Source organism: Belonocnema kinseyi, chromosome 6, assembly GCF_010883055.1.
Source record: "Belonocnema kinseyi isolate 2016_QV_RU_SX_M_011 chromosome 6, B_treatae_v1, whole genome shotgun sequence".
Lineage (NCBI taxonomy): Eukaryota > Metazoa > Arthropoda > Insecta > Hymenoptera > Cynipidae > Belonocnema > Belonocnema kinseyi.
Genome location: NC_046662.1, coordinates 110,278,065 through 110,300,366, shown reverse-complemented (window position 1 = coordinate 110,300,366; position 22,302 = coordinate 110,278,065).

The window sequence follows — 22,302 nt, the reverse complement described above, 5'->3', positions numbered from 1 at the left end:
GTTAAAGTTTTTATAAACAATTGAAGTAATAAAACAAAATGAAAAATCACAGTTTTTCATCAACAAAATATAATAATTATGGTAGCATTACTTATTTTTATTGAACTAAATATTGACATAAATTAATAGGCAGAAATAAACATACTAATAAATATATTAGGATTAAATTAAAAAAGAATATTACTCATTTTATACAAGTAATTAATAAATAAATAATCAGAGTAAATATTGAAGTCAAAAGTTAAAATAAAAACCGTACAAAATAAACAATGGGTATTATACTATTTAGCTTGATAAAATGAAAAATATACATTTTGCAAATGTTTTTTTAATAATTATCTAACATTATCTATTTTTATTCAGTAATTACTTTTTGCAATTATTGATTTAGTAAGAAATTCTAATGTAGATTATTTTTATAGAAAAATGAACTGACATTTATTACCTCTCATACTCAGAAAGGATTGTTCATATCTACAAGTTTTCACTTAGATTGAATTTTTTTAAAATGTACAATAAAGTTATTTTGCCTTCTTATACTTCTATTTAAAAATTCAAAAAATTTTAAATAATTTTTTTTTTAAGAATGATTAAATTTTTCATCATCTTAATACGTTTAAAAATTTATTTTTTGTTCTTAACATATTTATGGGTGATAATCGTCGTAAAAACATTTGAAACATAACGTTTTTCGACAATGTGTGCAATAAAGTACGATAAATTACGATTATGCAAATAAATGAATCGAAAAGTGTCGGCATGATAGTTATTTCCCAATAATTTTACTATTTTGGAAACAAAAATTTGATCACCATGATTTCCATACGCTCATAATTTTTAAACAAGGGCCCACTCACAAAGAAGCCGGGACACGTGTCTAATTGATAAAAAGAGGTATTTCCGATTCCAATTGTGTATAAATCGTGTACAAATCTATTACGTGTCTAATTATTTTTGATGTACTATCGATTGATGGTAGTTTAATCAAAAAGTCAATGATACGGAGGAGGTTTTTCCCTTGTAAGTTCGAAAGTGTCGGATGAATGCAATCAGTATTTATGTCATTGTACTCAGTGTGGCATTGTAGCTTTACGGATAAGGCGTGCGAATTTAAGCGAGCGGTGCGTGCGTTCGATTCTCGGTGATTGCGTATATTTTAATATTTTGCATTGGAATTAATATTTTCCGTATTTAAATCTGAAATTTCTGGGAATAGATTATGGCCGTGTACTATACAGTTATACTTTTTTACTGTTGCAACCATATCATCGCACTTCAAAATTGAGAGTATGGTGCTATCAATTTATAGGACATATCGTTTGCTTTAAATTTCACGTGCCTTTAACTTTATAATATTCTACTATTAGGTCAATGACATCTTCAGTTGAGGCTTATCGTTTTTTAATAATTTAATAATATTTTATTTGAAGCAAGAAAATAAGAAACAATAGCATATGCCTTTGAAATGACTGTATATGCATTTAACCGAGCGTCAAAGCATTGTTTGGTGCTTCAAACCAATATTTCATTGATTTGGAAGTATTTTTTCTTAGTGTATAACATAATAAAATAATATTTTTTTTTACAAAAACAGTTTTAACATAAAACGTGTTTTTTCGTTTCCTAGATAACCAAATATGAGCAATATGCGACGCATTATACACGCATGTCCTGCCGATCAACACACACATGATGCTCTGACCTGCGTCAACATATGTGCCGTCACTTGAGTCGCATATCGCACGCATCTCATGGGTCATTAAGTGATAGGCATATTGCTCGCGTATCATTATTATTTATTTCTTCTGAAAATAATAAATTATAAAACATTATTAATATTTTTATACGTTCAAAATAAAAATAAAAATATTTTGTCAATGTTCTTCGGCTCACTTTGAAGCTATTATTTCACCGTATCACAACCGCTTATGAGTATAAATAGTAAAAATTTTCTTATCGAATTGAGAAAACTTAAAGTTGTAACAAAAAAGTTGTAAAAATGTCAATATTCTTTTTGGTAACAAAAATATTTTTGTAGTTTATTACGCAAAAGTTTAATACGCGTGCTCGTGTTTAATTGTATTACCCGCCTCTTCCTCGAGATAAAAATGTAGTACCCTCTACTGTATACCGGTGTCGTCACATATTCAGTCAAAATTTTTTACTGTCCTCCGTCTGTTCAAGTTCAGGTTCCTCATTCTTCTTCTTTGTGTCGATCACGTCACATATTAGTAGTGATTTTCAGTGCAATAAAAATAGATAAAGATAATTGTGGAGACCCCCCATCTGAAGATGATGAATACACATATTTAAAAACGCAGTTAAGACTTTTGAAAGAAAAATTGGAGCATCGTCATCAGAAAAGCAGATAAAGTAAGTAAAATAGTTTTCAGGTTCAATTACCCACGTGAAAAAGCCAATAGTAAAGCTAAGCTACTTTTTAAGAGTTAATTACTAGACGTGTGCAAAAAAATTCGATCCGATTTCGAACCGAGATTGTGAGCACTTCGAGTGTCGAAAATTTTATTCGATCGGAGTCACGTATGGTTCGAATTTTTCGCGCTTACGTTTGAATGTCGAAAAACGAACCTCGACGAGTACTGCCATTGCTTTTGAATTTTTCATTTCGATTGGCCCGTTGCTCGAATGTCTAAACTCAAACTTCGACGCGTGCTTTCGTCGGAGCGAATTTTTCAATTCGATCGGCCCTTCCATCGAATGTCGCAAATCCGACATTTGATCCGTGCTACGGTCGGATAGGTTTTTTTTATTTGAATGGCTCGTCGATTGAATGTCAAAAATCCAATATGCGACTAACAACAGGCATTTAAAGTTTCTAATTTATAAGTATAATTGCAAAAATCTAAACCGATGCATATATAATGCAGATTGAAAATCCAAAAGGACATGAAGACGACAATGTGTCAACTTTTCTGGTTACTATTACGCGACCTATATATATTTCAATAATAAAAAAACGTGTAATTAATTTTTAATTCATAACTAAAAAGTTCTTATGTGATAAAAAGTAACTGGTAATAATAATTCCTTATATGTTATTCATGTTAAAATTTGTAGACTGTTTTTACAGGCTTCGTTCAATAAGTTGTATATTATTAATTTAAAATTTGATCAATTGTATCCTATAAAATTTTTGTGCAATATTATAAAAAGAAAAGTGAAACCGATTTTAATTAGTTTTAAGTAAAAGTTATTTTCAGATAACATTTTGTTTTTTTATTACAGCTGTTTGGCATCTTATGTAAAAACAATTTAGGAATAAATTTACAATCATTTATCATCATAAATTTTAATAATAGTTTTAAATGTCTTTCTTAATATAATTTAAATATTAAAAATAGAAAAAATATTGTTGCTTTACAATTAGACACTTACAAAGTCGAACTTGTTAGTATTGGGCCTTACCATTCATATCCTTAGTTAAAGTTTTTGTTCGAACTGTTAAAGCTCAAGATTTCATCATATAAATTATATAAAACTAAATGACAACCAAAACCAGGTGAAACTAAACTCTTCTGAATTTTAAAATTTTCAACACTTCCAGATTCAAACTTAATAGTGTGTCATTCAAAAACTTTTTATTAAATCATCTAATAATGAACACATTTGAAAATGGAAGTCTCCTAATTTTAATACATTTTATTTTAATGGTTTCAAAATAAAAATGATCTTACAATAAAACATTTAGAATGTTAAAGTATTTCATTTCCAAACTTTAATTGTACAAATTAAATGGTAAGGGCTGAAAAAGGCGCCTAGCTTTGGTTATTAATTAAAGAGCCAAAAAAATGTTGTTAAATATACAAACAAAATGTCGCCACTTTTATGGCCGGGAAAAATTCCCGGTTTAAACCTTTTTTTACAAATTGATTTCATTTTCATGAAAAATGATGTGAATATATTATTTGTGTCATTTATTTTTAACGCAACATTAAACTGTAGACAATTGGAGAAAATGTAAAAAGTGAATTTTTAACAGTTTATTTTATATGAACTCAGTGAAAACAAAGAGTAAGCTTTCCAAGAGTATAAAAACACCCGCATCACGCATCACTTCACGTCGCTTCTACTGTTTGTCAATTTCATATTTTCGTTTGTACCCTTTTGGTTTCCCGGCTAGGGGTTAATCAAAATTTCGTGCCATCCCCTGAAATTTAAATTTCTCAAATTTTGTTTTTCCATACGTTTGTATTGTTTATACATGTAATAGTTTCGTGTGTACCCTCTTGTTTACCCGTCTAGGGTGAAATTAAAATTTCTTTGGAACTTCTTTCGGAACTTTTGTTTGTGCATTTCATATTAACGTTTGTACCTTCTTGGTTGCCTGGCTAGGGGAAATCAACCTTTCTTACCATCCCCATGAAATTAAAATTTCTCAGATTTTCCTTTTGCATATGATTCTACTGTTTTTACATTTATTATTAACATTTGTTTCCCGTTGGTTGTCCGGCTAGGTAGAAATCAAAATTTCGCGCCATCCCCCTAAATTCAAATTTATCACATTTTCTCTTTCCTAACGTTTGTACGTTGCTTGTGCTGTTTGTACCGTTAATATTTTTCTTTGTACCCTTTCGGTCGCCCTGCTAGTGGAAAAATCCGCTAGGCGGATAAAAAAAATGGCACCGCCAAATGTTCAGCCCTAAAACTTTTAAAGAAACAAAATGGAAGAAGTACTTTAACGGTCTTATGGGCACAAGTTTCTAAATCTTCCATTCAGGGCGTCAAAATAGAGGCTTAGTTTTTATTTCTAATTTAACGCTCCACACTCTACCTTCCTGTACAGAATGAAATTATTTGACGAAATAGTAGAGGACACGCAAAGTAGTTTGTTAAAAGTTAAAATCGTCTTTGTTTTACATTGCGTTGAACTAGTCCCGAAACTAAAAAGGACATTTGTATAAAATTATAATCGATTTTTCGCAAGAAAAAATTAATCTTTTGTATTATTATATTATTACTATTATACCCTAAATATTTGTTCACATGCTTAAGCACACAGTTATTTACTATTACACAATCACTACACTATTTATAATCGCACGCTATAAAAGTTTTTAATCGCCGCGGATTCGAACCCTATAAGTTTCGTAGTCCTAACGCCTAAGCCTCTCGGCCAGCCTAGCTTGAAGCATGAAAAAAAAATCTGAAATATAACCTACAACTGTGCAAGGCCGTCTGCAAATTTTAGTGAAACATTCTGTAAAAAAATTTCTACGCTTATAATTATATATGTACTAAGATTTTAGAAATATTACAAATTATTATTGTACATTTTATGTGCTAAAGCAAGATTTAAACTAAATACAAAAATATTTCAAGATATTTTAAAAGGTTTAAAAAAATTCAATATATATTTTCAGAAATTTAATAGATTTTGAAGGATTTCCACAAATTTCCGAAGATATAACAAGATTTGACAGACTGTAAAAAATTCAAGAACTCATATAAAGTACTTTAAATTCTTTAAAACCTCTAGAGAATTCTTGTACTTTTTGGAATTCTTCTAAAATCTTTTAAAATTGTTTAAAATTACTTGAAATATTTTGAAATTAATTTATAAAAAACTTTTTAAATTCAAAATAATTTTAAAATCCCGTTAAATTATTCTGAAAATCATTGAAATCCTTTTAAACACTTTAACATATTCTGTAATTACACAGTGATACATAAACTCTTTTGAAATTTCTTGACATTTTTCAAAATCATTAAAAATAATTTGGAACTAGAAAATAATTTGGATTGTCTAGAAAAAGACTAGAAAAGAGCGAAAACGATATTTTCATTTTTTACAATTTTCTCTAGAGATGTCTCTATGTGATTTTTCTATTCTTTTCAAAAAGTATATATATTATATATATTTATCTTACCGAGTGAATGTGCCTTATATGATAAATTTTAATGCTTACATTTCGGGCAGTTATTTTTTTATTCAATTGCACTTTCTCAACAAACCATGTTTGTAAATTGAAGTTTAATATTTCAGCTATTTAATTAAAATGCAAAAAAAATTATTTTCAAGTTAAAATTGTTTAACTCAACAAATGATTGTAAAAATAAGGTAAAGAAAGGTGACAAATGCTCATTTGTTAAATTATTGTGCATTTTTTCATATAAAGAGGAGTAAAATTAAAAGTATACATGTTATGAATATAATTAGAATGAAATTTTATACTGCAAAATATAAACAATTAATCTTAATCACCCGTCTGAGCAATTAACGCACCATGCGCGACGGTGGTCCCGGCATATTGGAATCTGGAAAATGAGACACGCAGTATCGGTTTTCCTGTCTAAGCTGGACTCGCAAAGGTGGCAGCATGTTCGCTTTGACAATCGGTCGGTGCATTCCTGAGGCGTAGAAACTTCAATTCCTAACATGGAAATACCGTGAAACCCTTCAATAGCCCCCCTTCTATAGCCCTTCCGAGAATTGACGCCGTGCCGTAGGTAGTTGTAACAGGAGCTGCGCGGGGTTTGCGGGGGAGTTAATTCCCACCCACCATCAGCTCCAAAATCGGCGCTATAGAAGAATTTCACTGTAATGCACGACCGCAAGCTCTTTTGCAGAATCGCAGTCGTCAGTCGATATAGCGAACAGTAATAGAGACGCTGCGTACGTTCATTCTCCGAAGTATCCTAGACTCTTATTCTGCACTAAATTTTTTTTCACTACAACACCTTCAAATTAACTAAATAAATAAGATTCAATGAAATAATTCACTAAAAATGTTTTATTCACTTTTCAACTCATTAAGAACAGCATGGGTCAAAATTGACCCATGTTCGCTTTCCGACCGTTCCGTGCGAAAACCAGCGTTGAGCTAACAACGGCCCGATGCCCTTCGAATAGGCCGAACATTCCCCCTAATTATCAGCTATGATGTTGCGAGTTTACCGAATATTGCAAAAATAAAGTTATCTAAAAATTTAGTAAAATACGCTTGGTTTGCATCAAGAGTAAATTCGGCACTCCTTAATGTTGTTTTTTTAAGATTTAAGATTAAAAGATCCCTATAAACGGGCTCTCCTGGTATGCAGGATTGTAGTATGATAGAAGGATGAAAGAGACCAGCTAACACGGGCCTTCTGGATCCCTGCGTCGAAGTCTCTCCCTGGCCGATCTACAATTTCTGGAATCGGCACGGGAATGACCTGTGGCCCGCACAGCGACTAAGAAGCAGCCCTCCGTTGGTATGATGGCCTGCGAACAAGTATTCATTTAGTTTCTTCCTCAATGTGAACACCCCCCTGAGCCATGGGTGTAGAGTGATCGTGCGAATGATCATCGAGTACTTACCCTTATCTTACCCTTGCATGCGGGGCTCTGCAGGGGCGAATCTTTTATTTCCCCAGCTACTCGTGGAAATCAAAATGAAACACGCAAAATTACCAAAAGGTGAAGAAGAAAGGGAGTTGGCCAAGGGGCGTAAGGGGCTAGGTTCTAACGGGTCTAGAATGACCCTTTCATCCCAACCTGTCTCTCCGGCAAGCCTTACTCAGGTGGTGGCTGTACCCCAGCTCTTTCGGTTGCTGAGTGTTTGACGGCCTCTCTGAGTGAGGCTATGGAAACGGGAGTGGCAAATCAGTCCCCCAATAAAAAGAAACGCATCAGCGGTTCCCTGAAAAGGAGACTGAGGAGGCAAGCCCAGTGGGCTAGTGGGGCAGCTGCAGTACCTGGCACATCGGCGAACACAACGCCGATAACCAGCACTGATGCTCAAAAGTGAGGAAGGGGCTCAGAGGGCACCCAACCGGGGAGGGGGGGCAAGACTTGAAGAGGCACAAGGCGGCCCAGCAGCCGACGAACAGGGAGTTGTTGGGAGTTGGACTGACGGCTGCTCAGAGGACTGACCCCCTGACTTTGGTGGTGACGGATACGAGATTACCGGATTCGCTGCTCACCATAGAGTAATTAGAGCTCCTCAGGGAGGCTACCTGAAGGGCGCTTGAAAGAATGTCTCCAGATACATGGTCAAAATTGAAGACACATTTCTGCAGGGGAGAGCCTTGTTATTTGTAGCAGATGACCCAATGGCTGAAGCTTGGCTACACAAGTTTCTGGCCGAGACAAGGCCCCGGGAAGGCGCATCTCTTAAGGTGGGTGGGGTTGAGCTGCTCCAGAAGATGGTTAAGGCTACGGCGTGGTTCCCAGGTAAACTGATGGACCCGCATATGGTTCTCCGTCGGCTGGAGGGATTCAACCCATCATTTAAGACAGCATTCTGGCAGATCATCAGGAACGATAAGCCTCAGGAAAAGAACACAGCTGGAGAGGTTAAACATTTCCTAGTTGTACAAATTCCTGAGTCGCAGGCATGGCTGTGAGGCACAAGGGTGTCTCACTAATCCAGGGCCCTTAGTTAGTTCGATATACCATAAGGGGTTTAGGGGGGGGGGGCTGGTTTGTGTTACAGGGACCCTAAGGCGGCCAATCCAAGGGCATATATCCTATGGGATGCGTCATGGGATGTCAGTCCTCTTACAGAGGGCTGGTGAGATCATCATTGGGCCATTTGTGAGACCTGCTAGGGCTAGTCTGACGTTGCGTTATGTTCCGGCGGCATGGAGGGGTGCAAGAGTAGTAATTTTTTCGAAAGCAGGCAGGATCGGTTATACTTCACTCAAGGATTTCCGACCCCTTAGCCTCACATCTTTCCTACTAAAAACAGTGGAAAGATTCGTGGACAGATATATCCGCGATAAGGTCTTGTCAAGTAGTCCTCTTCACAGGCAACAACACGCCTATAGGGCTGGTCACTCAAATAAGATGGCCCTAAGCACTGCAGTTAACCTAATTGAAGGACAACTGAAGCAGAAAGGTCTAGCGATTGGAACCTTCATGGACATCGAAAGAGCCTTTAACCACACCTCTGGAGAGGTGATCAGGGCGGCCATGATCGCACACGGGGTGCCTAGTGTAGTCGTGGAATGGACCTGCCACATGTTGGCCAATAGGAATCTAACTACGACTAAGGGTGACACCCCTTTATGTGGAACCGTTGACTGGTGATGTCCGCAGGGGGGTGTTCCATCACCCTTGCTGTGGTGCCTGGTAGTGGATGAATTGCTTCATCTACTCACGATTCAGGGCCAATCAGCCAACGAGTACATTGAAATTGGCTGGACAAAAACTCGAAATCAAAGGGCAAGCCAAATATTTAGGAGTCATCCTAGATAAGAAGCTGTCATGGAACGAGCTCCTGAAAAACAAGTGCAAAAAGCTAGTAGCGTCTCCTTGGCTCTGTAGAAGAGCCATAGGGAAAAGCTGGGGCTTGAAACCGGAGAAACTTATGTGGATCTACACAGCGATCCTGCGACCCAGACTGATATATGCGGCAGTCGTCTGGTGGACCATGTCGCTACCTCTTCGACAAGAAATACCGAGTTAGCCTATTCACGAAAGAGAAATGGGCTAACGGTGAGGCACACCTGCCAAGTGATGGAGACAACTGGTTTATAGATGGCTCCAGGAACAAGGAGAACGCTGGAGTAGGTGTATACCGTAAGAGGAACGGAATAGGCTTCACAATTGTGATGGGGCACTGAATAAGCTAGCGACAGAAAACCGAGTTACTCTGTTCTGGATCCCTGGACACAGTGTCATCGGGGCAATGAGATATCGGACAGGCTAGGAAAGCTAGCAGCAAAGGGAAATTTTACTGGACCTGAGCCAGTTGTAGGCATTTCCAGTAGGTTGGTCACTGAAGATAATGAAGTCAAAGCCCTAAAAGAAATGTTTATAGGACATTGAAACTTCCGGTACCACATACGTAAGATAGGGCTCGAAGAAAGTCCCCTCTGCCGTCTGTGCGGCAAGGATAATGAGACTTCTACTCATATCCTCTGTCACTGCCCTGCGATCGCGGAAAAACGTGTAACACTAACAGGCAGTTTCTACATCAGTGAGTTTGAAATATCAGCCGACAGCGCGGACGCGGTCCTTCCTCTATGGAGAGGAATTTGGGGCAGTCTTGAGCCTAATTATGGATAAACTAGTCAATTTCGCCACCTCGTATATTTTATTTTATCTCTGGCTGTAAATGCCGTCTCTCTTATCTATTGTTTTGGGAGTCTTGGAGTCCAAAGTCACATTTTCCGTTCGAAGCATGGACTTCCATTCTCCAATTCTCGCACAGAAGTGCATTTAGCCACCCAGCTAGCCTCGACTTTCCAAGGACCGCTTATCCTGCTTTTCGAGAATAAGGAAAAACTCTAGGTTGATGACTTGCTTTAGCGAGCCACAGGAAGCCACAACGAAGAGAAGTAATGGTGATAGGGCAGACTAATGAAAAACGAGCCTACATGAGGATCTCTCTCTTGACCGTAGCAACTAAAATTAGTCCTCTGCGCAGGACACTTATTATTTCTCTCATCAACCACTGTTCATCGCGTTAGCGTACGTAGATTTCGAAATTTTAGTCTAGTTTGTAAACTTCATCCTTTTCTTTTATAGTTGGACTAAGGAATTCAGTCTAGATATATTGACTATATTAAGTTTTTACAAATAATTTACTCCTTGGCAAAATCATACTAATTATTTTATGACTGTGCTTTGTGCTTTGAATATTATGAGTCTGTGAATTATTTCTAACGGAGTGCCGAGCCGAAAATCATGTGTCTCACTCTTTTATTTAAATTAAACTGCATAAATGTGACACAATGTATTACCCTAAAATTGTATTAGCAGAGATCATTTCCGGTTTCCTCTTTTGAGAATAGAAACTCGAAAATAGCTTCATCTTATATCTTGAAATATTTCAATGTGCTCTCAGTTTTCCATATGCCCGTAAAACTGTATTAGCAAACATTATTTCTCCTTTCCCCTATCGCTAATAGAAACTCTAAAATGGCTTTATTTTATATCTTGAAATATTTCAATGTTCTCTCATTTTTCCGATATTTCCGTAAAATTGTATTAGCAGAGAACATTTCCCCTTTCCGTATACGTACTTAATCTTGTCTATAAAAATGTCCTGAAATGTAAGCCTTTCCCCTTTAGAACGATATTATATTCGAGCCTCTCCCTAATTTCGTGTAGTTATTGTTGTAATACTGATAGCTATTTTTCGTTCGGAATTGGTTATTGCTTTGTAATTTGCGTAATCTAAGGATTGTAGAAACTGTAGTATGATAGAATTTTTATTGATGCCACGGTTCATATTATTATAAATGTACACCTAAGTCTTTGGAGAATACAGTTTTGCTGATATTATTGATTTTATTATTGATTCTAGTTAAAAAAAATATGTATTATTAAAATTATTAACGTAGCTAATGAAAAAATTATTAAAAAAATATACATGATCAAAAGAATTAATAAAAAATATATCACTTATATCCAATATAAATATGATAATAATTGAAATATGTAAGACTACAACTTGAGTTGCAAAGCGAAGAATCTTTGTACCTTTAAAATCTTAACAATTTCAAATTTTGAAGGAAATATTTTTAAACAGTAATATTACTTTCAATTAAAATGTTTTAAGGAAATCATTTGTTAAAAAGTCATTGACAAGTCTGATAAATGAGAAAATAAATATAATATCATTCAATATAATGTATATATTTAATTAAATTGAACTGAGCATCATATATACATTTATTCAGTTCAATAATTTATTTATTGCCTAATCTTGAAAGCTTTTTTCTCGCTGCATACAACCCCTAATAATTTTATTTAAAAATTTAAATTTAAAGGAGATTTTGAATTAAATTGTTAATTATATTATTGCAAACCGTATTTTTAAAATAAACAGACTATAAGCTATTAAACTCTATAAATAAACGTACTGTACTCATGACGCACAATTGGAGGAAATGCACTTTTGTCAGTCAAAAATGTTCAGAGCTTTCAATTTTTTGCGATTTTGAATTTTTTTAAATTAAAGATTATTAAATTTTATAGATCTTGACTTAACGAACTTTTGTCTCCTCTTTTTTTTATTAATAATTTTTCCACTCAAAGCATGGAAAAACTAAATTTTTTAATATAACAATTTTCTACGCTTTAATAACTAATCAGGAAAACTTTATATTATCTTGAATAAATGTTTAGAAAAATAGAATACAAATAATGTGCTTATTAATCCATTTATTTGTTATAAACCAATTTTATGAACAAATTGATCAATAATGTTATTTTCGGTAAAAAAAATGTTTTGCTACAAATGCTTCACATTAATGTAGGAATGACATTTAATAACAAAAATACTTTAAAAGTTTATAATAACTTCTGTGCTAAACAATTATTGTGGCAAAACATTAGAATTCGAGATTTTTCAAATTATAATTTCCTTCAATAGCCATAACGACTTAGGTAATCCGTAAAATAATAAATATTTATTAATATTTGATAAAATATAACAATTTAAATTTTTGTAAACAAATTAGATAAAGAAGTTCGAAATTTTGGTCCTTTCGCATAGAAATTTTTTTCTGCACTGCAAATGTTTTAAACTGTTGGACGAATGACTGATAATCACAAAAATATTTGAGAAGTTAACAATAACCATTGTTATAAATAATGCTTATAAAAAAATATTCAAAGGTAAGGTTTTATCAACATTTTTATTTTCTTTAGTTGCTACAATGCCTCAGGATGTTCCTAAAAAAATGTATCTTTGATAAGATTTAGCAGAATGTAACAACTTACATGTTTAAAAACAATTTACATAAACAATATCTAAATGTTCGCAGTTTTGCTTGGAAAAAGTCTGGTTTTCAATCTCAATAGATTGACAATGAATCATAACACTGCATGATAAGATTCACTCAATACAAAATCTTTTGACAATAACCCACCGACTTCGCCATCAAAGAAAATTTAAAGTTGATAAAACCTTAAATTAAAATATTTTGTCACAAGAATTGTTAAGAACAGTGGTTATTGTTAACATTTCTAATATGTTGGTGACTAGCAGTCATTCGTCCAATAACTTAAAACATTTCCAGTGCATACAAAAAATTTCCATGCCAAAGGGCCAAAATTTCTAATCTGTTTCTCTAATTTGTTTAGAAAATTTTAAATTGTTATATTTTATCTAATATTATTAAATATTTATTATTTCATGGAATACCTGAAGTCGTTCTGGCCATTGAAGGAAAATATAATTGCAAAAATTTTAAATTCTAATATTATGCCAAAATAATTGTTTATCACAGTGGTTATCATAAACTCTTAAATTATTTTTGTTATTAAATGTCATTCGTGTAATAATGTAAAGCATTTTTAGCCCAAACAAAAAAATTTTTACCGATAATAAGACTATTTGCATATATAATGTTCGGTTCAATTTAAATAAATATATACATTATATTAAATAACATTAAATCCATTTTCTCATTTATCAGACTTGTCATTGACTTTTCACCAAATAATTTCCTCCAAACATTTTAATTAAAATTACCATTTCTTTTTAAAAATATTTCCTTCAAAACTCGAAATTGTAAAAATTTTAAAGGTACAAGGATTCTTCACTTTGCAACTATCTGTTTTCAATATTAAATTGTCAACTCTTGATCGCTTCGAATTCATAATTGTTTAAATTGAAAAGTTTGCAATTTTGAATTATGTAATTTTGAACGCTTTTAAGTACGAGTATAAATAATTTTCAATGATCTAATCTTGACATATTCAATTTTTAAGGTTTTGACATTGCCCTATTTTCTAAATTTATAATCTGAAATCATTCGATTTCGTGATTCTTCAATTCAAAAGCAAATTTTGTGAAAGGAAAATCTATTTCTTCAGAATCTTTGGTGACTAATTTGGAGTTATTTTTTGTGGTTCATGAAAAACTCAATACAAAAAATTTGTATCTTTCTTACCTTTTTCTTTTGACTTTTCCTCTCGTGCGCCTGAAAGCTTTTTTTGGGGGGGGGGGGGGGGGGGGGGGTCGGATCTGGGTTCTTTATAACTATCTTAAAATTCTTAGCGCTGGTTTGCATTTTTCCTTTTGCTTGCAGACACAAGATTAGGGCAAACTTCTTTCCTCTTGAACCCATTTCGATGTTATAACTTTAATATTCATTATTTAAAACCAATTAAACTGTTGCTTTCATAAACTGTGGTGATGGAATTTGAGAGAAAACAAGAAAGTGTCACGAGAGCGCAGGCGCCGAGTCAACGAGGCCACACATTTTGTGCGTTAAAATTTAAGAGCGTTAAAAAAGAATTTAAAAATTATACGGAGAATATGGAGCTTAATAGGAGACATAAGTAAAACTCAAGAATATAGACGCAAGACCTTCAATGTAGCGGCTGAAGCTTATACAGTACACGGAGAAACGCTTGATCGTAAAATTTAGCATTATAATATTGATATTTACAAAAGTTCGATGGCAATCTAGGATATAGCCAAGAAAATAATATTATTGCCGCAGCCATAGGAAGAAACATATTTTCCATTTCATTTATAAATATACTACAAATCTAATAATTGCCATTTATAGTTAGAAAAATTAATATTTTTGATAGCAGATTGAAGTTGAAAAAAATGATATTCACAAATTAAATGGTAAAACCGTATTTGCAATAACAAGCATTTAAAATAACATAAGTTGCAAAGCAGGTAAGAAAAATTACCATTTTTAGTGGGAAGGTGCAATGAAAGAAAAAAAAATGGAATGCAGTGCTTCGCGATTCAGTACCAAATGACGTCATTACACGCGCCGAAGTTCATGAGGTTGATAAAATTCCTGAAACTTATCATTTGTTTTATCATAGGGAAATATCTCCGTTCTGCTGCCTCAGAGACCCATGTTCAATTCCTGCCAGGCCTGATATCTTCTAACCAGGTTGTTTCTCTTTCAGCTTAGAGTAAAATATAAATATTTAATTGTATGTTTAATGTATAAAATGTATAGTGCGTGAAGTGAGTGCGAATTTATTTTTATTTTGCTCTTTCAAACATGGAAGTTTTTCCTATTTTCTATGGGAAAAATTAAAAATTCGTAGAATGAACATAGACATAATATTTTTATTATTGTGTTTTATAAACTTCACAGTCTGTCTTAGGGATTATAGTAAGTTTCTTTGGTATAAGTGCAATTATTTTATCATTTATTTTATATTTGAATAGACATAATAACTTCAGACTTGAATATTCACAATAGTAATTCTTGCAATAGTGACTCTGTATCCTGGCTGGATATAGGAAGTAGAATGGGTAGGAGCTGGTAGAATAAACAGCTACAAAGTAGGGACAATACTTCCACTTGGAGCGTCAAACTAGGGCCACGGGGAAAAAGATATCGCACAATAATATCGGAAAACCTCTATATTACAAGAAAGCGCAATATGATAGCGTAAAATCAGTTCCCGGAGCTTTGTACGATATTATAATGCGCTAATTTCACAGAAAAAAATGAAGTTAGATTTTTTTGCTTTCGTCGGCTACGGCGTCCTCAGCAGCAATGGAAAAAAGGCAAAATATGAGTGAATTCGAGCTATAAATCGGGACACCAAATTTAAAACAATCACAGAAAAAAGTAAAAATTTGCTGCAGGTAGGACCGGCAACGGTTAATGATTAAACATATTTCGTTTAGAGTTACACTGATGTTAGGAAAATAATTCTGAACTCATCGACTGTATCGCGCTGAAGTCAGCAAATTTCGATAAAACCTGTACAATCACAACAGAAAACATACAAAAAATTTGTTCTTACTGATATATCTCCTCCGAAATAAATCACATTATTGTTTTATTAGGTTTCGATTTGTCATAACGCTGCTTAAACTAGAAAACCACTAGAAATAATCATAACTTTAATCATGAAAAAAGTCATTAACATTAAAAAACATGTGCCCACTGCGTGGGCACATTCTTATCACAACTTTTGTCTTTTAATTGCTTTTTCGTCTCGTATGTGGGGTTTCAAAAAATTTAACTTTTCATGTTTTTGATACTATTTTTTTATGATTAAAACTAAAAACAGAACTATCAAAAAATTATTTATGAAAAATCATGTTTACATCCTCATCAGAGAAGGTATTAGATTTGTATAAAATTTGCCCCCCCCCCCCTCCCCTCCCAAGTTTTTGTCAAAAGGTCCACGTTTTGAGACCCCTTGAATCCGAAAAACAGGTTTTTACGAATGTGTCTACCTGTTTGTCGTTATGTCTGGCTTTATGTCTGTATGTAAGTCTGTTTGTGTGCACGATACTTTTCAAAAAAATTTATCTATTTGATTGGCTTTTGCTACACTCTTTTAGTGTCCTAAGCTAAATGCCCAGTTCGTTAGTCAGACATTTTGGATAAAATTACTAAAAGTGAGCTCATTTTGAAAATTTTTGAGTACACATTTTTTCATGATTCAAAAATTCTGTGTACAGTTGTTCATGGTACTTGAAAAGAAAAATGTTACTTTTCGATAGCCCGACAAGATTACCATATCAACTCTTTGAATTTTTTCGAAAAATTTTAATTTTGACCCCACAAAATCCAGTCGAAAATTGCATTTTGCGGTCAAACTCCGCAAGATAGGAAAAAAAAAGACAAATATTGTGCACACGTCACACGACACAAGCTAAGCTAAAATAAATAGATAATACTTTTTCACCGAAGGAAGAGCAACAAAAATTTTACTAATGATTTTGAGACACCCTAAATCCGAAAATAGGTTTTTACAAATGTGTCTGTCGGTGGGTCTGTCTGTTTGTATTGATGCCTGTCTGTCCGTCAGCACGATAACCTTTGGAAAAATAATTCTATTAGATTGGTATCTGGTACGATCTTGTAGTGTCATAAACTAAAGGTCAAGTGCGTTAGCCAACCATTTTGGATACAAATTCAAAAAGTGAGTAAGGCTGCTCAGTAGACCGCACCTGTAAAGTTTAAATAATAAAAAAAACTTTTGAAATGAGCAAATTCAGTTAACGGAAAAACAACAAAGGTTGCAATAAAATATTTAACAACAAATTTTTTTCAAGGAATTCGCATTTTTTAAACGGGACAATGAAACTAGGTCTGTTCTAATACCAATGTAAGTTATGAATTATAATAATATACATTTACAGGAATGATTATTATATATATTATATTATATTCTACTTAATGGTAAAATTTTGCAATATGCGTTTTTTTCATTATTCATGATATAATTAACAATAAACAAATAAACTCATAGCAAAAATAGTTTTTTTTTTTCAAAAATTCATAACTCAGAGACAAATGATGGAAATTGAACGGTTCAAAAAGGAGATTACAAGGGAAGGGTGTGCCTTTCAATGCAAATTTCGCAAGAAATTCTGACGGAATTGAAACCTTTATTTTTTAACATGAACTCATTCATTATTTTAGGTGTGAATGTATTAGGTTTTGACAGAAATCTACACATTGTTCTGTGCAAAACCATTTATTTAGTCCCGCGTTCGTCGGCTTATTGGATGGCTAATGTAATATAAATTTGAAATTTCAGCTTATTTCAAAGTCAACTTTTATTTTGCACATGGAAACCTCTATTTTTGACACCGCTAATCGAAAGAACGCAAAAGTTTACATCTAGATAGCTAAAATGAAACCCCTATTTTTGACATCTTGAAGGCCAAAACCAAGGTCTGCTTCAAGGTCACTATTCAGATCCTACTACAAAACCCTGAAACTTTTGTCTGCAAAAAATAAATATAAAAAAATATAAATATAAATTTGTTTTTTGCCACTATTGGCACAGTAATTGAATTGCAATTCCCCCAGTACTGCGAGAGGACTCGTTCCCCAAGTCTTGGCTAGACGATGGCATGACCAATTCATCCAGTACTGCGCTAGCACTGGTCCACCAAGATTTTGCTGGAAGTTGACAAGACCATTGGCTCAGTACTGGCCAGATGTAAGTAACGGCTCAATGTAGTCATTTCCCATTGAGTACCGAGCGCTAAGTGCGAGATGCAACAGGTTCGTGCCCTAGGCGCGCTAGGGCACGTGAGAATCTTATAATTTTTCATTATGTAACATATGCTTCCGCAATTCGCATATAAAAAAGGAACTACTTCGAAACTTCAAGGCACTGTAATCAGTGTATGTAAGTGTGACAAGTATTTATTTTCACTAAGTAAATTTACTTGTAATTAATACATTTTTTTCGAAAAACTTCGTCAGCACTGCATATAAATCTGAGTTTCAATGATGCTACATTCAAATAAAAATTGTTTTTATATTAATCTCAGTGGAAATAAAATTTTATAAAAAGTCGTCTGAGTTCTACTAAATAATGTTTACATTTAAATCATAGATACCCGAGTCGAAATATAGGCCACTGAGAAAACTGTATCGCATGAATTACAATATATACCGTAATTCCTGCGCTATATATCGTAATTATCGCATTTTAATCGCGCAAAATCGTGATATCGTACATTGCAAGTTTTTACATTATATACCACATAATTGTGCAATCTATAATGTAAGAATTTAAGTTTATTACCTTATCACGTATTTCTTCTTTTGTTATCTCGCGATGGTTCAAGTAGTGAGGAAGCGATCACAGAAGAAATTAAAGATAAAGTTTACATCGCTGTTAGGTGAAAGATTCACCGGAACAAAAATTAACCTTGTCAGATAAACTTTACATGAAGTGAAGATAATTTCCGATTTTTATCCGATTTGAACCGCTCTTTTTTTTTAAACAATTGTGAATAGTTTTAGTTTTAAAAAACACAGCCAGAATTAGGTTTCAATTTGTCAGAACGCTGCTTAAAGTAAAAGAACCACCGGAAATCATCATAGCCAGTGACCCAAAAGTGCCCGTATTAATTTTGTTTAAATAATAAAAAAAGTAAAAGAAAAAATTCAAAGGTATTGTGTTTTCACTGCTTGTATTTTCCGTAGAATCGATTGGTACTATTCGTTTTTTTAAAAAATACTTTTTTAATTTCGCTACATCTTGTTTAAACAATTTTTTGAACATAAGTCAAAATGGCAAAACAAAAAATAGGGTTACTCTTTTCTTGACTTATTTTATAATTTCATTGTCATTTTGATGCCATCTATAATCGGCTCACAGTACGGGCATTTTTAGGTCACTAGCTATGACTATTTCTGGTGGTTTTCTAGTTTAGGCAGCGTTCTGACAAATCGAAACCTAATTCTGGCTGTGTTTGTCAAAACCACTAGTATTCACAACTATTTAAAAAAAAGAGCGGTTTAAATCGGATCAAAATCGGAAATTATCTTCGATTCATGTAAACTTTGACAGGGTTAATTTTTGTTCCGGTGAATCTTTCACCTGAAATCGATGTAAACTTTATCTTTAATTTTTTGTGTGATCGCTTGCTCACTATTAGAACCCTCGCGAGATCACAAAATAACAAATACAATGTGATAAGGTAATAAACTTAAATTCTCACATAATAGATTGAAGAATTATGCGGTATATAATTTAAAAACTTGCAATGTACGATATCACGATTTTGCGCTATTATAATGCGATAATTACGATATATAGCGCAGGAATTACGGTATATATTGTAATTCGTGCGATATAGTTTTCTCAGTGGCCTATATTTCGGTTTGGGTATCTATGATTTAAATGTAAACATTTTTAGTAGAACTCAGACGACTTTTTATAAACTGTTATTTCCACTTAGATTAATATAAAAACAATTTTTATTTGAATGTAGCATCATTGAAACTCAGATTTATATGCAGTGCTGAGGAAGTTCTTCGAAAAAAAAAAGTATCAATTACAAGTATATTTACTTAGTGAACATTAAGACTTGTGACACTTACATACGCTGATTACAGTGCATTGAAGTTTCGGAATAGTTCCTTTCTTATATGCGAATTGCGGAAGCATATGTTACCTAATGAAAAATTATAAGATTCTCACGTGCCCCAGCGCGCCTAGGGCACGTACCTATTGCATCTCGCGCTTAGCTCTCGGTACTCCATGGAAAATTACTGCATTGGGCCGTTACTTACATCTGGCCAGTACTGAACCAGTGGTCTTGTCAACGTCCAAAGTTTCAAGTTTTTGTAGTAGGATCTGAATGGTGACCTTGAAGCAGACCTTGGCGTTGGCCTTCAAGGTGTCAAAAATAGGGGTTTCATTTTAGCTGCCTACACGTAAACTTTTGAGTTCTTTCGATTAGAGGTGTCGAAAATAGGGGTTTCCATGTGAAAAATAAAAGTTGACTTTGAAATAACCTTGAAAGTCAATGCCAACGTCAGCTTCAAGGTCACCATTCAGATCCTCGTCCAAAAACCTAGAACTTTTGTTTGAAATATTTCTCTCGAAAACGCATATTTTCGCTGATTGCGCGGGGTGGAGGGGGGGTCGATACTTTTTAATATATAACGGTTTAAAAATAAAAAAGACAGGCTCATAGTCTCGCCTAAAATTGAAGAAATATAGTTCTTGCTTGAATTAGTGTTTCATGAAAATTAGAATAAATTATATTTTTGAAGATTCGGCTAATGTTAATTATAATTTTTGAGAATGTTAGTATTATATATATATGACATCTCTTTATAGTTTGAACTGGACAATTCTAAGGGAACTAAGACATGCTTCCTCAATGCTTACTAATTCTTTTAATTTTAACCCGTTAACTGTAACGGGGGAGGGGGCTGATTTGACCCAAGCTGAAATTTCAAATTGGTGCCATTTGCGAATCAAGCAAGAACACCGGTCCTGACCACAATCTAAAAAATTGTTTTCTAGGATAGAAGTCTCACGCATGGTTTTGAGTTACCTGTATCCTTTAGTCAGCTATAGGGTGCAGTCAAAGTGCAGTTTGGGCCGATTTGACCCCCCCCCCCCCCCCCCCCCCCCCCCTTCGGTTTACGTATACATTTCGACAGATCACACTTAAGGTGAGTTACTAATTTCCTGTACTAGCGAGAGTAAGATGAATGCACTTATTACTCCTTATAAGTCAAAGTATAAAAATTAATTATTTATTACATTTCAATGAAGTTGGGGGGATAATAAGAGCACGAACGATAACATGTGCATTTACCTTACGATTTCACTTTATATTACACTAGCCATCCAATAAGCCGACGAACGCGGGACTTTCACCGTCCGGCAAGACGACGGCGTGAGGGGTCCCCACAATTCTGCGCTGAGAGCATGTGTGGTGTAGAGCGAACTTATGTGTTAAGTGAAACATTAGGTCGTGTGCATTGCACAGAAGAAAATGAAAAAGAAAGAGGTACGGACTCCGCCGTCGTTTCGTTAAGCGTTCGCCCGTCGTTATGTTGAATGAGTCGCCTTGCCGGAGGTCGTCTTTTTGGACGGCTACTGTATTTGAAAAAGAAAAATCATGGGCCTCTGTGCACATATTTAGACCAAAAAATATGTTTTGGTAAATACATAAATGGTTTTGCATAGAACAATGTGTAGATTTCTATCAAAACCTCCTACATTCACACTTAAAATAATGAATGAGTTTATGTTAAAAATTAAGGGTTTCAATTCCATGAGAATTTCTTGTAACATTTTTCATTGAAAGGCACACCCTTCCCATTTAATCTCCTTTTTGAACCGTTCAATTTTTTTTCATTTGTCTCTGAGTTATGAATTTTTAAAAAAGAAATTATTTTTTCTATGAGTGTATTTGTTTATTTTCAATTATATCATGAATAATGAAAAAAACGCATATTGCAAAATTTTACCATTGAGTAGAATAAAATATAATATATATAATAATCATTCCTATAAATGTATATTATTATAATTCATAACTTACATTGGTATTAAAACAGACCTAGTTTCATTGTCCCGTTTAAAAAATGCGAATGCCTTGAAAAAAATTTGTTGTTAAATATTTTATTGCAACCTTTGTTGTTTTTCCGTTAACTGAATTCGCTCATTTCCATTGTTTTTTTATTATTTAAACTTTACAGATACGGTCTACTGAGCAGCCTTACTCACTTTTTAAATTTTTATCCAAAATAGCTGTCTAACGAACTTGACCTTTAGTCTATGACACTACAAGATCGTACCAGAGGCCAATCGAATATAACTATTTTTTCAAAGGTTATCGTGCTGACAGACAGACAGGCATCAATACATAGAGACATGCCGACAGACAGATACATTTGTAAAAACATATTTTCGGATTTAGGGTGTCTCAAAACGTGGACATGTGACAAAAGCTGTGGGGGGGGGGTGTTGTAAAATTTTACACATATCAAATACCTTCTCTGATGAGAATGTAAAAAAACCATTAATAAAATTGTTTTCTCTTCCTTCGGTGAAAAAATATTATCTATTTATTTTGGCTTAGCTTGTGTAGTGAGACGTGTGTACAATATTTCTCTTTTTTTTCGTATCTT